At 38.3% G+C, this 13,196-nt stretch overlaps 1 long non-coding RNA gene across 2 annotated transcripts; it reads right to left on the reverse strand.

Annotated features, from left to right (window-relative positions):
• Positions 1–11,620: 11,620 nt before the first annotated feature.
• LOC138406147 (uncharacterized) lies at positions 11,621–12,662 on the reverse strand. 2 transcript variants are annotated; one of them, XR_011239771.1, is made up of 3 exons: positions 12,218–12,662; positions 11,987–12,140; positions 11,621–11,855 (listed from the first exon to the last, which is right to left on the reverse strand). It is a non-coding gene; the product is annotated as an uncharacterized lncRNA (long non-coding RNA). The 2 variants fall into 2 exon arrangements; XR_011239770.1 differs by having other exon boundaries at positions 11,987–12,662.
• Between the last annotated feature and the right edge of the window lie 534 nt (positions 12,663–13,196).

Here is a 13,196-nt window from a genome sequence, read left to right on the forward strand (position 1 = left end):
GACAAATATCAATGGTTTTGGAATGAAACGATTCAGTTGCTTCAAGGTTCAGTGTGTAGTTCTAGAGGTGAAGTTGCATGTTGCAGCTGAATACATCACCCTCCCCTTCCATACATGAAAGAGAACCTGTGAAGGACTTCAGTTGTCACAAAAACTCAAAAGGTAGATAGTAAAAAACATGGCGGCCTCCACAGAGATGACCCCCCTCCATGTAAATATTACGTTTTTAGATATAAAGGGCCCATTCTAATATAAAGTTCATACAATTTTGATTATTACACACCAGTAAAAACATCAGTAGGATTATTTTATATTCAATTTCTGTCAAATAATCCTTTCACCAAAATCTTAGGCACTGGACCTTTAAGTGATTGTTGTCAGTTCGCTTTCAGTTTTATTGGCATGGCCCAGCTTTTCTCTGAGTGCCTTTTACTAGTAACATCAATATGTCTTTGTAAGTTGCAGTTAATGTAAACTGTACAGGCCTACTTGTGCCAGGAATAGAGCAGCCAGAGAGAAGCAGAAATATTTCAGTTTTTTTCTGTGTGAGTGTTTTGGTGTGCATGAAGTTAGTTTAGGTCACACTTTGACACAACACCTTTAGTAGACACCCAGAAATACCAAATATAATTATCAAGAAGCTTGTTTTTTGTCCCTGTTAAATGTGTGCAAGATCATGCTTTTTTTATTGTTAACTGTACTCTACTGAAGCACTGGATTAAATTAAAAAGTTGATTTTGGATAAAAGTTGTATGGTTATTATTTCTTTTGACCATGCTGGTAAGTACTCTTAAAATACAATTTAGTGGCATTATGGAAGTTGTTCAAACGAACAGCAGCAGCATTTCACCATTTTCTGGTCACTGACATTTTTATTCATTCCACTGCAGACATTAAAGGCACCATATGCTAAATGTGTGGATGATCAGCTGAGGTGAATTTATTGTGGAGCACCATTGGTATGGATAAAAAACAAAAGAGGCACTACAACATACAGTAAATATGAACAATTAATGATGCAACATAGTTTGAATTTTGTTAAAATTTTAACGTGAGACTGTCCTCCCATAAGAAATGACCCAACAGGTAAATTCTTTAAAAAAAAAGCCTATTACAAACAATTGTGACATTCTTTATGGCTCCTGATGTAAATATATAGTATTTAAATATAAAGGGCCTTTTCTGGGGTAAAGAAAACTACAATTTATACAATTTAGATGAAACAAACTACTGAAAACATCATGAGGATTATTCTACATTCAATTTCTGCAAATTGTTCACTTTCACCTAAATCTTACACACTGGACCTTTAAGTCAACTGGAGACTGTAAATTGCAATTGTTACTGTGAATGGTGGTTTGTCTCTGTATGTCAACCCTGCAATACAGAGGCGAGCTGTAAAGGGTGTATCACGCCTCTCGCCGAATGTCAGCTAAACCCCCACTGCAACCCTTAGAGGATAATTTATGTATGAATGTGTGTATGTATGTATGGATGGACTGTGAAAACCAAGCAATTCCTGGTGGCAGTATAATAAAATAGAAGGTGATAGCCAAAGTCAATAGGCTTCATCCTCTAGGGTCCAAGGATTTCTGTACTGAATTATAAGGGCAGTCCATCTAATAGTTGCTGAAATCTGAACCACAGCGGAGACCGAACCAAAAGACAGAGAAATGCTAGTATGGCTAAGAATAGTACTTTAATGTGTGTCCAATTATGATATAAAGGCCCAACAAGGCTGGACTTTAGTTCATTTTGAAGTTGAGCCCCATGGTCGCAAATTAAATCTTGCAACTTCCTGTAAACTACAACCGAATTATTAAAGGTCATCACTTCCCATTGGAAGAATACGTCTGGTTTCTTGAACTCATTGTTAGTTTCTGTAATTCAGTCAATCAAAATGGAAGCTCATGATAAACCAGGGATTAGATTCAACAGATCTGGTTTACTAATTGTCTCATTTGAAAGCGCCTAAAACACTAAAACAAACAAGCTAATATCAGTTAAAATGTATTAAGATGCACTATTAATAATAAGACCAGCTGTCAGAAACAACATAGCATTGGTAATCAAGCCTATCACCTGATTCTCTATGTGGGAGAGGCCTCTATTGATTTTCACCGATGCCTCATGTGCTCCTCTCCATCTCAACACCTTTGTGAATGCAGCGGTTTCTATGAATATTCAAATAGGCCCCCATCCTGAATTCATCCATGCTTCCTCCTCTTCCTCCTACGCCTACTCCTCTCATCCACCCATCTACAAGGGACTGTGTCGTTCCCACTCCCTCTCCCCTTGGATGGAGCTAAAAATAACCTTGGCTGATGTCAAAAGCAAAGGAAACAGACAGCGAGAGGGGTGGGCTCATCTATATACCCTAACACCGCTACGTCAAAACTTATCCATTACGATCAGATGTGTTTTTACTATATACTGGCTTTCTAAAAGCCAAGGTTTGTTTTTAAATCCTTGATAAATCTAAAAAAGGCCATGATTAATATTTACATATTGACAATGGATTTTTTCATGATCGAATAAGGCACTTACATTAATGAGTCCCCAGCCACCGCTGCTACAGAGCACTGGTTGCCCGTTTAACCAAATCGCACCATGCCTGCATTTCCACTCTTAAAGCTAGACACATGATAGCAATTTCTTATCTCACTCTGTCCGTCTCTGAAAACATATAGTAGGTCCAAAAGGAGGTTTTGTCTGTCTGTTTGTTTGTATGGTTAAGGCTCTGTTGCATTTGTTTGCAGGATTTTAGAAAAAACACTAAACCAATTTCCACCATACTTGGAGTTTTAAGGATTAAGGGGCAGATCCAGGAAGTTTTTATGACAGATAAAAAATGTATGCTATGAGACCAATTCAGTATTCAATATTTTTACCACAAGAACTAGACAACCATTCTGCAATTGCAGTTCACTGATAAATTCAGAGCAACTGGTTTCATAGCCACTGGAAAATGGCAGTGTGAGGGAAAGCTTATCTGTTTATTCAGTATTACTTGATAAAATAATTCAACTTTATTCACATTATTTCCACGTGCAATTGAGCAAACAATAAATCAATAAATTGTTTCTAATTACCCACGAACATCCCTCTAAATGCTTCTTTCCTCTCCTCTTCCCTTGTGCTTTCCCTCTGCCCTGTGTCATGGACAAATCATCTCATTAGCATGTTCTGTTAATGAGCCAGCCATGGGTTCCATCTGCTTAGTTGTAATTCGTTCGTGATGGGTCCAGTGTCAGAGGTAGCCAAATATCACAGTGTGAAGTTGCCTCACATGTTCTGATCCGTCAGCTCGAACTCGCATCCCCTCTGCCATCTAGCCTTCTGTTCCTTCTCCTGCCTTTGCTCTGAAAACAAGTCAGTGCTCACCTATTTAAAGTTATATCGCTCATTTCCTGTTCTAAATACAGTGAATGAGCAGTCAGAATAAAGAAATACTAGTTGCACACACAAAGACAAACTTTGCACATGTTCAACTCAATGATCGAGTTCAGCCCTGTGTGCTTTGTGCCTTTGGCTGTTTCACATATCGTCAATTCAGTCATAAGTTATTTGTCATGGGTGAAGCAAGTACAAATTAGGAGGAAATGCAAGCTAAATGCAGGCAGGTATTCATGCACAGTCCAAAAAGCTTTTACTCAAGAACACAAGTGTAGCGTTTCTAAGAGTCTTTCATATGCTAATGAAAATAAGAGCATTGGAACAGGGACCTGTATCGTGAATGACAGTTGCTTCAGATTTGTACATCCATTAGTGTGATCAACCATATTGGAATATTGTTAACCAGTCTCCCACACTGAATAGATCACCTCAGCTCTTTCCCTCTCAGTAGTTAAAAGGCATACTGTCCTACTAATTGAAGTGCCACAAGCATAAGCAGTGAGATGGTTGTCAGTTTGTTTTTTTATTATTGAGGCATTTTCACACCTAAAAGTCCAGACTAAGGTTTGAATGAAGGTTTGTGTCTTTTATCTGATTAGTTATTGTTTTACATTGTAATTTAGAGACTTTTGCATGAAATATGTATGACCTGGTGGCATCACCCACGTGGGCTGCGGCTACATGTACTTAAGCGCTGCAAAATATATCGAAAATTGATCGTCGTCACGATATGAACGTGCACGATATACATTCAGATACATAGACATTTAGATCACAACCATTACAACCAGAATCACCAACTTCAAGTGCAGTACTTTACAATAGTTCCAATGCACCGAATCAACATGCTAATCATCCAAATATTATTCTGTATGGTCAGAGGCGATATCTCCTGAGGCAAAGACTACAATCAAGTCCTGCGAACAATATCCATTTAATTTTCTTCTGTTGTTTAATGCTTTCACAACTTTCTCCAATTGGTCCAAAGGAACCATCCAAAAGTGTTTCCATGCTCCAACAAACTAAATCTTTAGTTTGATCTAGACTGAGACCACCTCTTTTGGTCCAATGGTCCATTGGTGTGGACATTTATTCTGTTTCACTGCAACTTGAAAAAAAAGAAAAAACTGCCTATGAAAGGTAAAGGTCACCCAACTATGCCTCTTCCTACTAGCTTGAGCTATCTGAAAAGCTACAAGACGTAGCAGTAGCAAGCAAATCTTCCCTCACAAATTATATAATGACAAATAAATGTCTGTTTATCTGTTTACCAGCCCTGCTGACTATTTCCATTCTGTCAGGAGTGATGAGGAGTGATTCCACCTTAAACTGGTTTCCCATAGAGCAATAATGTTGGCTAAGCTGTTGTGGCTTGATGATGTCCTGGGGTCTCAAACATTTGGGAGGTGCACATGCAGAGGTGGCTGTAACAGCATAATAAGATAGAGGTGCGGATAAACAAGGGCTTTGTGTCAAGACACTTGCCTCAGCTTCAAACACATTTTGTACCGATGAACAATTGTGGAACCAGCTTGTTTAGTTATAAGGGTTTAAACTATCACCAACTAAGCATGGAACTAGGAGAAAATGTTTGGGCACACTGCTCATGGGAATACTAAGTTCTTATACAGAGTTCTCAATCGCTAGTTTCAAGGCTTCTTCAATACAGCATGATTTTTTTTTTTTAAATGATGGTCTTACTTAAAGTTAAATAGATAATAAAGCACAGTATGCATTTCGGCATAGATACTGTGTCATTAATAGCTCCAAGGATGCAGTTTAAGATGGACATGCAGTGTCCCACCGCTCGTCATAATATTACATCTGGTTTCAAAAAACCAAGATGGCGCTAGTTAAAATGCAAAACTTGAGGCTTCAAAACAGCGGCTCCCAAACCAATGGGTAACATTATGATGGGTTACCACCTGGTTTGTAACATAGTACTGAGATGTGAGGATATACCCTGACCCCTGCTCTGTCTTATTCTGCCCTTGCCATGAAACTTTCATGTAGAGCCTGTGTGCTGACAGTGTTGTCAAAGTTGAAAGGTAAGGTGCTCCACAGGTCTCTTTTTAATAAGGCGTAAAGCAAATGTCAGCTCTCAGATCCTTTCGTACTTAGTGTGCTCGAGCTGTTACTCTCTGATCAAATGTTGTAAATTACTTTTGTAATTACTTTGGTCTGTTCCCTCCCTCGCTTTCAGTGACTATTACATTCTTCATTATTACAATGCTGAACAATTCAATATGGATAAGTTGAATTGTTACTTTTAATTAAAGTGTTTAAATTATGACTATGTTGCTTACGATAAGCAAGGGGAGCGACATTGAAGCAGGTTACAGCTGAGTTTCTTAGACATAAACGGCGATGAAAATAATACTGAGGAAGATTCCTGCTGCCTGATGAAAAGGCTCAGTCAATAAGATACATGTTTGAGTAGGAGGAAGAAGAAGGTGTCTCTGTGAGTTTGTCAGGTTTGTTGTTTCATTAAAATTCAATGATTTACAATGAAAGCCACAACTTTAAGCTGTTAAATGTTTATTTCCTATTTCTATCTGCTTCAGAGGCTGTTTTCCAGTTTGGGCTACTGTAAAAAACATGGCAGCCTCCATAGAGAGGACCTGCTCCTGATGTAAATATAAAGTATTTAAATATAAAGGGCCCATTCTAAGACAAAGAAAACAACAATTCATACAATTTGGATGAAACACACTCGTGAAAACATCACTAGGATTATTTATTCACCTAAATCTTACAAACTGGACCTTTAAAAGAACAGCCTTGATAATAGTAAATTATAGTGGATCTTGATTGCATTCTGGGGTATGGGTTGGAGGATGAAGGGAGCATAATTAGCTGAATGGAAAGGCTGGTGGAAAAATGTAAAGCTCTGAAAGGTTAGCAGGAAAAAGGGTTAGAGTTCAGATGATTACAATTTTGAGCACAGCACAGCGCCCAAGGGTGCACTGATGACAGCTTCAGCATCACTGAAAACCTGAAAACCCTCAAGTTGTCAAAAACCAATTCAGCCGGTAATCTTTTGCAGACAGCCTGTAATGTCACGCCACTGCTGTACATTGGGAAATAGCTTCTTCTAGATGCAATTCTCTTAATGAGTTCCTCAAAAAGGGAGACTTGGCTTTAAGCAGAATTCTCCTGATTGAGATTGCTTTGAAAGCTTTTTAATTATACTATGGCCAGAGAAAATGCTTACTCATGGCTGACAGGTGTCCATTCAAATCACATAACAGGACACATCAGACGCTTTCAACAGATTAATCACGGAGTGTGCACTAACAGTAAAGGTATATCTGCTTCACTACCTGGCAACCGTCACTGATGAAACCAACCTCACCATATGTTGATCTGGGTACAAATTAAACACCGATGGTATAACCCAACGCCAACACTTAAAGACAACGAAAGATCCTACACTGCTACATTATTTTCAATTTAGATCATCAGGGGTCCTCCATTTAAAAGTAAGGGTGTGAAACCAACTGTAGACAATTATACATTTGTGCTTATCTTGCTTTTTTTAAAGGGAAAAAGGGAAATGACAAAAGCAAACGTATAAACAGGATTATGCACTTATCTCACATTTTGACACGATACTTGGATGCCAATCTGATATGTATTACGATTCAATATGATGATTCATTGTGATTTTTTAACATTGGAAAACGTTGAATTATACACTTCTAAAGATGTCTAAAGGCTTGCCGTCATGAAACACCCATACTACATACACTTCCATCTGTTGGATCAAAGAGGCAACTTCCTTTCACCTTGCCATAAGTAATAGGAAGCAAATAAGTGAACTATATCGATCCATGAAGAAGAAAACTGATTTGAGAAAATATTTAGTGAATGAATTTTTTTCCCAGCCCCAGTAAGATGGATAGCAGTAACTGTGGGTTTTGTTGACCTTATACTTGTAAAACACTTTTCCCCTTGAATTGACTGGTTAAGATTTGGGAATTGTGAGAATCAAAGCGCTTTCAGCTTGAAATTTCCATTCTCTGAAATGTCACTAAATGCCAGGAAGGGAAACTATGGAAGTCAAGGATGGCTGACTATGAAAAGACTCAGATAAAACTGCACATCTGCTGGTCATCAGGGCAAAGTAAAGCAAGCCCCCCAAATGACTGTAAAGGAGCTGCAGTAAGGTTTAGCTGTGACATGCCTGGTGTTGCCCAGTGTAGATTCACAGACAGGATCAACAGGGACGATGCCTTGAGAGAGAAACCTTACCTGAGAAAAACCTTACCTGCTACCTCATCACAAAAGTTGTCTAGATAAGCCAAAGCTGTGGTTCAAGAGATACTTCATTTGTTTTTGAGCTGTAAACTAAATTATATGACTGATCTTAGATGTGAAACATTGATGTTGGTTGTATAATCACCTTTATTACGAAATGTTTTTTTTAAAACAACAACCACTGGCTGAGACATCCAGCTGTGCCAGTGGTTCAAACAGCTTGACATAACACAAGGTTTTAGCCCCAGCAGTCTCGGCACCACCCATCTGTGCCAGCAGTTCAAAAGGTTCATGACAAGCAAAAGGTATGCTGGTACTGGGGTCCTATAGACAACCTAGATAACTTAGCTTTAGGATAAGGATGGATGTAAATGTATTGTCATAAGACTTGAGAGTGAAAGTGAAAAGAAGCTTTCAACTACACAATTTCCCAAAGCAGGCTTCAAAATACACCATGAACTCCTTCAAGAAACACAAGCAGAAGCTTTAGGAGTGGCCCTCACAGTCCCCTGAGCTGCACATTCCTGAAAATCAGTGGGTAGATGCTTAACACACTGTGTGCAAGACAGTTTAAAAATATCTCACTCCTTGAAGTGATCTGCAAGGAAGAGTGGGTGTGAAGAGTGGGCGAAAAACTCCTAAATCAAGAAAAGAAAAGTGGCTACACAAAGTGCAACTTCTGCCAAGACAGGGTAAGTACTGACTGAATAAGGGTGCCCACACAATCATATTAAATCTTAATTGTTGATCATGGTTGTGCTACTAGTTGCACAATATCCTCGCAAATACATTAATACTGCATTAAAAACAAAGGCAGATGTGTACAATCTATAGATTGTATATAAAGATGGACAATATAATGGATCCCCATATGTGAAAAAGCAACTGCCCCCTAGTGGCTGGCTGCAGTATGGATCACAGATTTTTCTAAAAGATGGTTTCTGTCATTGGCATGTTCTTATCACACAGATGTTTTTTCAAGTGCTGATGTTTTTTGTAAATCTGGTATAAATTAGTAATTTGATGTTAGACTAAGGGAGTAAAATGTCATGACTGACAGTGAACTGACCTCACCTGGTGGTCGACATCTGCTTAACTAGTGCAGAAGACCACATAAGGTATATTCACCATCATGTCTCTTGTTCGAATAAAAAAAAATATCTTCATCAGAACTAAATACAAATATCAATAAAGTATCATCGTTAGAACTACATAAAATAAGAATATAAATGTCGTCAGTAGAACTGAATAAAACAAAAATATAATCATCAGAACTAAGTGTCAATACAAATGTACACATAAATATGATAAAAACTAAATAGACATATAAATATCATCATCAAAACTAAATGTTAAAAAAGATATTAGCATAAATATCATCATCAGAACCAAATACACAAGGAAAACATTATTTCAATGCCTGAATAAACACCAAAGAGAATCATCTCCACACATGCTCCTTGTGTTATCATATAATTATCTTAACATTTCTGCTTTAACGTTTCTTTACTGTACAGCATCTTCTGTTTCGAATAAGTTTGTTTTTAAACACGGGGAGTCAGCGCAGTCGGATTGTCTTTCCTTTCCTAACTCCTTCACATCTGTCCTCAACCTCGTGAAGTTTTCCATGAGGGATAGTGTTTAGGAAAGGAGAGATCATGGTGACTCTGACAGTTCTGCTCACCTGGTGACTCACCTCACCTCCAGGTGTGTGAGGCTCCGGTGGAGGTGAGTGTGGAGCAGGAGGAGCTGCTGTGTGTCACCGGGGCTGTGGCTCTCTGCCTCGTCTAACGCCAGCAACTGTTCCCGGTCCTCTTCCTCTCCCACCTGCCATTGTCCTCTCCAGACACGTTGCTAATGCTAATGCTAACAAACCCACATTTCCACATGTCGGTCTCCATCTTTGTTGCTCCTCTATGCACAGGTGGAGCTTCAACACCCCCATGATCACTACCTCACCTGACCTCACCTGAGCTGCTTCATATCATCATCATCATGATACTCACCTACACACCCAAAACAATCATTTTCTTTGTAGTAATTAAATTACTTTGTGTGTTGACACATATTTTAATCCACACACTCAATTGATTATTTGATTTGATAAAAATTAAAAAATAGCCAAACCAGGACGACTGGGTGGTTTGGAGGCCCCCTAGAGGTCGGAGGACCCCGGAGGTGCACCAATTTAATCTGGCCAGTGGACAATGTTTGTGTCAGGTGTTGGCAGAAGTATTATGAGTATTTTGAGTTGTACTGGGAAAAAGAAATCTAAACAATAAAATGTGTGGTTGTTGTAATATAATATATATATTTGTTATAAAGAAAAATAGATATTTCAAGATTTAAATTGTCAATCCCACATTCAAAGCAGTTTAACGTCATCACATGTTCTTGGCCATCTTGCAAATATAACTCCAATATTCAAGTTCTGGTGAGCCACTATATGCTCTCTAGCTAACTTTGCCTGCTGCTGTACAGTGGAATGTATCTCTGACAAAACAGCCGTCTGCTGTCTATGATGAAAATCAATCAATCAATCATCAATCAATCAATATAATATATATATATATATATATATATGTTATCATGCAAGCATGCATTACAAAAAAAATAAGTGGATGTTTCTACTGAGTATGATTTCTGAATATAATGATTATACAATCAAAACAGCACCACTACTTATTTGTGGTCATTGAAAAATAATTTCTTTCTTTGACAACTTCTGGACATACTTTACTTTTAAGGTGTTGTTGTGGATCCAATTATAAAATGCACATAAAAGCAGATTTTTGTTGTGTTCAGGGGGCTGAAAATATTTTTCTCTGGTGTTGGCATGAACATAACTTAGTTGAATCAAGTTGAAGATAGGTAAGAAAAAGACAATTAGCTGAGCTGTGATAAAGTAAAAATAAACAGGATCAATGGTATAAACCTCAACCAGCAAATAAGTATTTTTCTAAGATGTGAGCTCACTAAAAGTCAAGATCTTTGATACTGGTTTTTATATACACTAGAAATGCATCCACACACTTTGGCTTCATCTTTGGGGAGCTGTCATGTCATCCATCTTTATATGCAGTCAATGGGAGACTGCATATTAATGAAATGTAATTGGATGTGTTTCTCTTATACATGTTGTTCTTCCAAGACAAGCTCAATAGCATCTCAAGCGTGCACCAATTCTCTGCACATTTCAGCTTTAGTGATTAAAGAGCTTGCTTATTGTTTGCACTTACCTCAGACTCTTCTTCAAAAGTGTGACATTTAACTTCGCTGCTTTGTTGACTTTTCCCCAGAGTACTCGTGGAGTAAAGCAGCCGCCTTAGCCTGGATTAAATGTCAAAACTTCCATGGCGTGATCAATATCAATTTTATTTAATGTAATTTCGTCAATGGCCTTGCTCAACTCAACAAATTAGAAATTGATTAGCTGTAAGCTCTGACAAACACCAAAGCACAGGCCAATAATAAAACTGTTGTCAGGTGTAGTGCTGCCTGACACTTCCCTTCAGATATACAAAAAAAGTGGAGCACATTCATGATTAATTTAAAGATTTAAAATGTGTGGGGGCTGAAAAGAGACAGGAGTGTCGAGGACCATGATGATGGCGATGATGATGATGATGATGATAACTCTCTTTTTCTCTCTCTCTTTCAGTTCTCTCTCTAAAGTGACTTGAGACAATGTATGCTCTGATTTGGCACTATACAAATAAAACTGAATTGAATAAAAAAGAGGATAGCAATTATCTCAAAGCTTAAGATCTCCCAAAGTCCAAAAAAAACAGAAACAAGAGAGAATAAAAAAATTGTAAAATACTCAATAAAGGTGAACTGAATAAACATAAATAGAAAGATGAGTCAGTGAATTAACAAAATCCCATGAGAAAATGGATGTATTATAGTGAGTAAAAAAAACAACATATAATACCAAAAAAAAGAAAATAACAAAGTAAGTGAATTCAAAAAGATATATTTAATAACAGAACACGCTTAAATATAAATAAATAGACAAATAAATAATATAATATAAATTCGAGCTTTTGTCAAATATCAAGTCTGCGCGGACCATCTGCTGCCTTTGTGTTGAAGAGCTGTTCAAAGAGCTGAAGTTGTGCAGTTGCCATGGATCCTTCAGAGGCTGAGGACAAGTTTATCCATACTTCTCTCCTGCACTTCTCCCATTATATCTTCCTCTGATAGAAAAAAGAAACCATGAAAATAAAGAAAAATGAAAACAGACCTCTTCCCGCCTGGTCTGTCTGTTCTTAGTCAATGACTCTGGTACACTTCTCTTCCTTTCTCTCCTTTGTGTTCTTCTTCTCACATTTAGTTCCAGCTTCTTCTCTTGAGATGACAGTTTACCCAGGAGGTGGCCGCTGGGGTCAGCGCCTGGTAGGGGGCATCTGTGCCGTGTAGCTCTCGGCAAATGGGCAGAGCGTTGTTTTGACAGTGTATTGCTTATTACCTCGGCCTCTACACTGTATAAATGACACACCAGATGCAATCATAACATGGAATGAGTCCGTAGCTGTGAAATTATAGGGGAGCCACTCACCACAGTTGCAAATATTGCAGCAGTTTAAAGTTAAACTGAAAGTAAAAGTAACTTTTTTGTTTGAAATACATAGCTCTGACTGAACCCATAAAAAACACACATATAGCAAGACTCCTGACTGTATATATCCCAGGTAAATATCCCGGATATGCTTTCATCTTGCACATTCGGAGCCAGTGTAGATGCAGTAGCATTCGCAGGATCAAGCAGCAGACTATCAATGTCCCGCTGATACAAGCACTCGATGAGTCACGAGTCAGTCTCAGCTTTCATGAGGCATTTCACCCTGTTTTTTTATCGAATCAAATAACTAATTAAAACTAAAAATTTTAAGTGAGAGCTTGGACCTACATCAGTGTGGACTATACCTGTCACAACTATCTACCATGCCTTGTTTTTAATCGTGTCTCTGTCATTTCAGATCCAGTCACCCTCACAAGCCGCTAATCACCTCATTCCCTTCACATGAGTCTCCCCACACACACTCACCTGCTCCCCATTCCCTCATTAGTTCGTCTGTGTATTTATACCAGTCAGGTTCACTCTGCCAGATTTTCTAGTGTGTTCTTGCTATCCAGCGTTATCTTTCTGAATTCTTGCCTGCCTGTTCCTAACCTGATTACGACCCGGTGTGCGTTCCCGTCTTGTCTGCCCCTTCTAATTTGTTTGCTGTACGGACTGAAATCCTGGTTTTCACCTCTGCCTGTCTTTTTTCTGCTCTTTGGTGAATAAACCACATTTACTGCACTAAGACTGTCTGTTGTCATGCTCTTGGGTTCAGTTCTGTCTCTAGGCATTGCAATACCTAAAATAGAACTAACTAAAATGACAGCAACCAGCTTTTAGAAATTATTATTTGACGTGCATTTTGATTTTTTCTGTCAGTTTTATGAGCTATACTACAACCAACCAATAGGGGGCGATCAAGGCAATTTGGCTTCCCTTCCCTGGGGACCAGTCAGTTGTCCATCTTTAAGTA

Source organism: Paralichthys olivaceus, chromosome 21 (genome assembly GCF_024713975.1).
Source record: "Paralichthys olivaceus isolate ysfri-2021 chromosome 21, ASM2471397v2, whole genome shotgun sequence".
Classification (NCBI taxonomy): Eukaryota; Metazoa; Chordata; class Actinopteri; order Pleuronectiformes; family Paralichthyidae; genus Paralichthys; species Paralichthys olivaceus.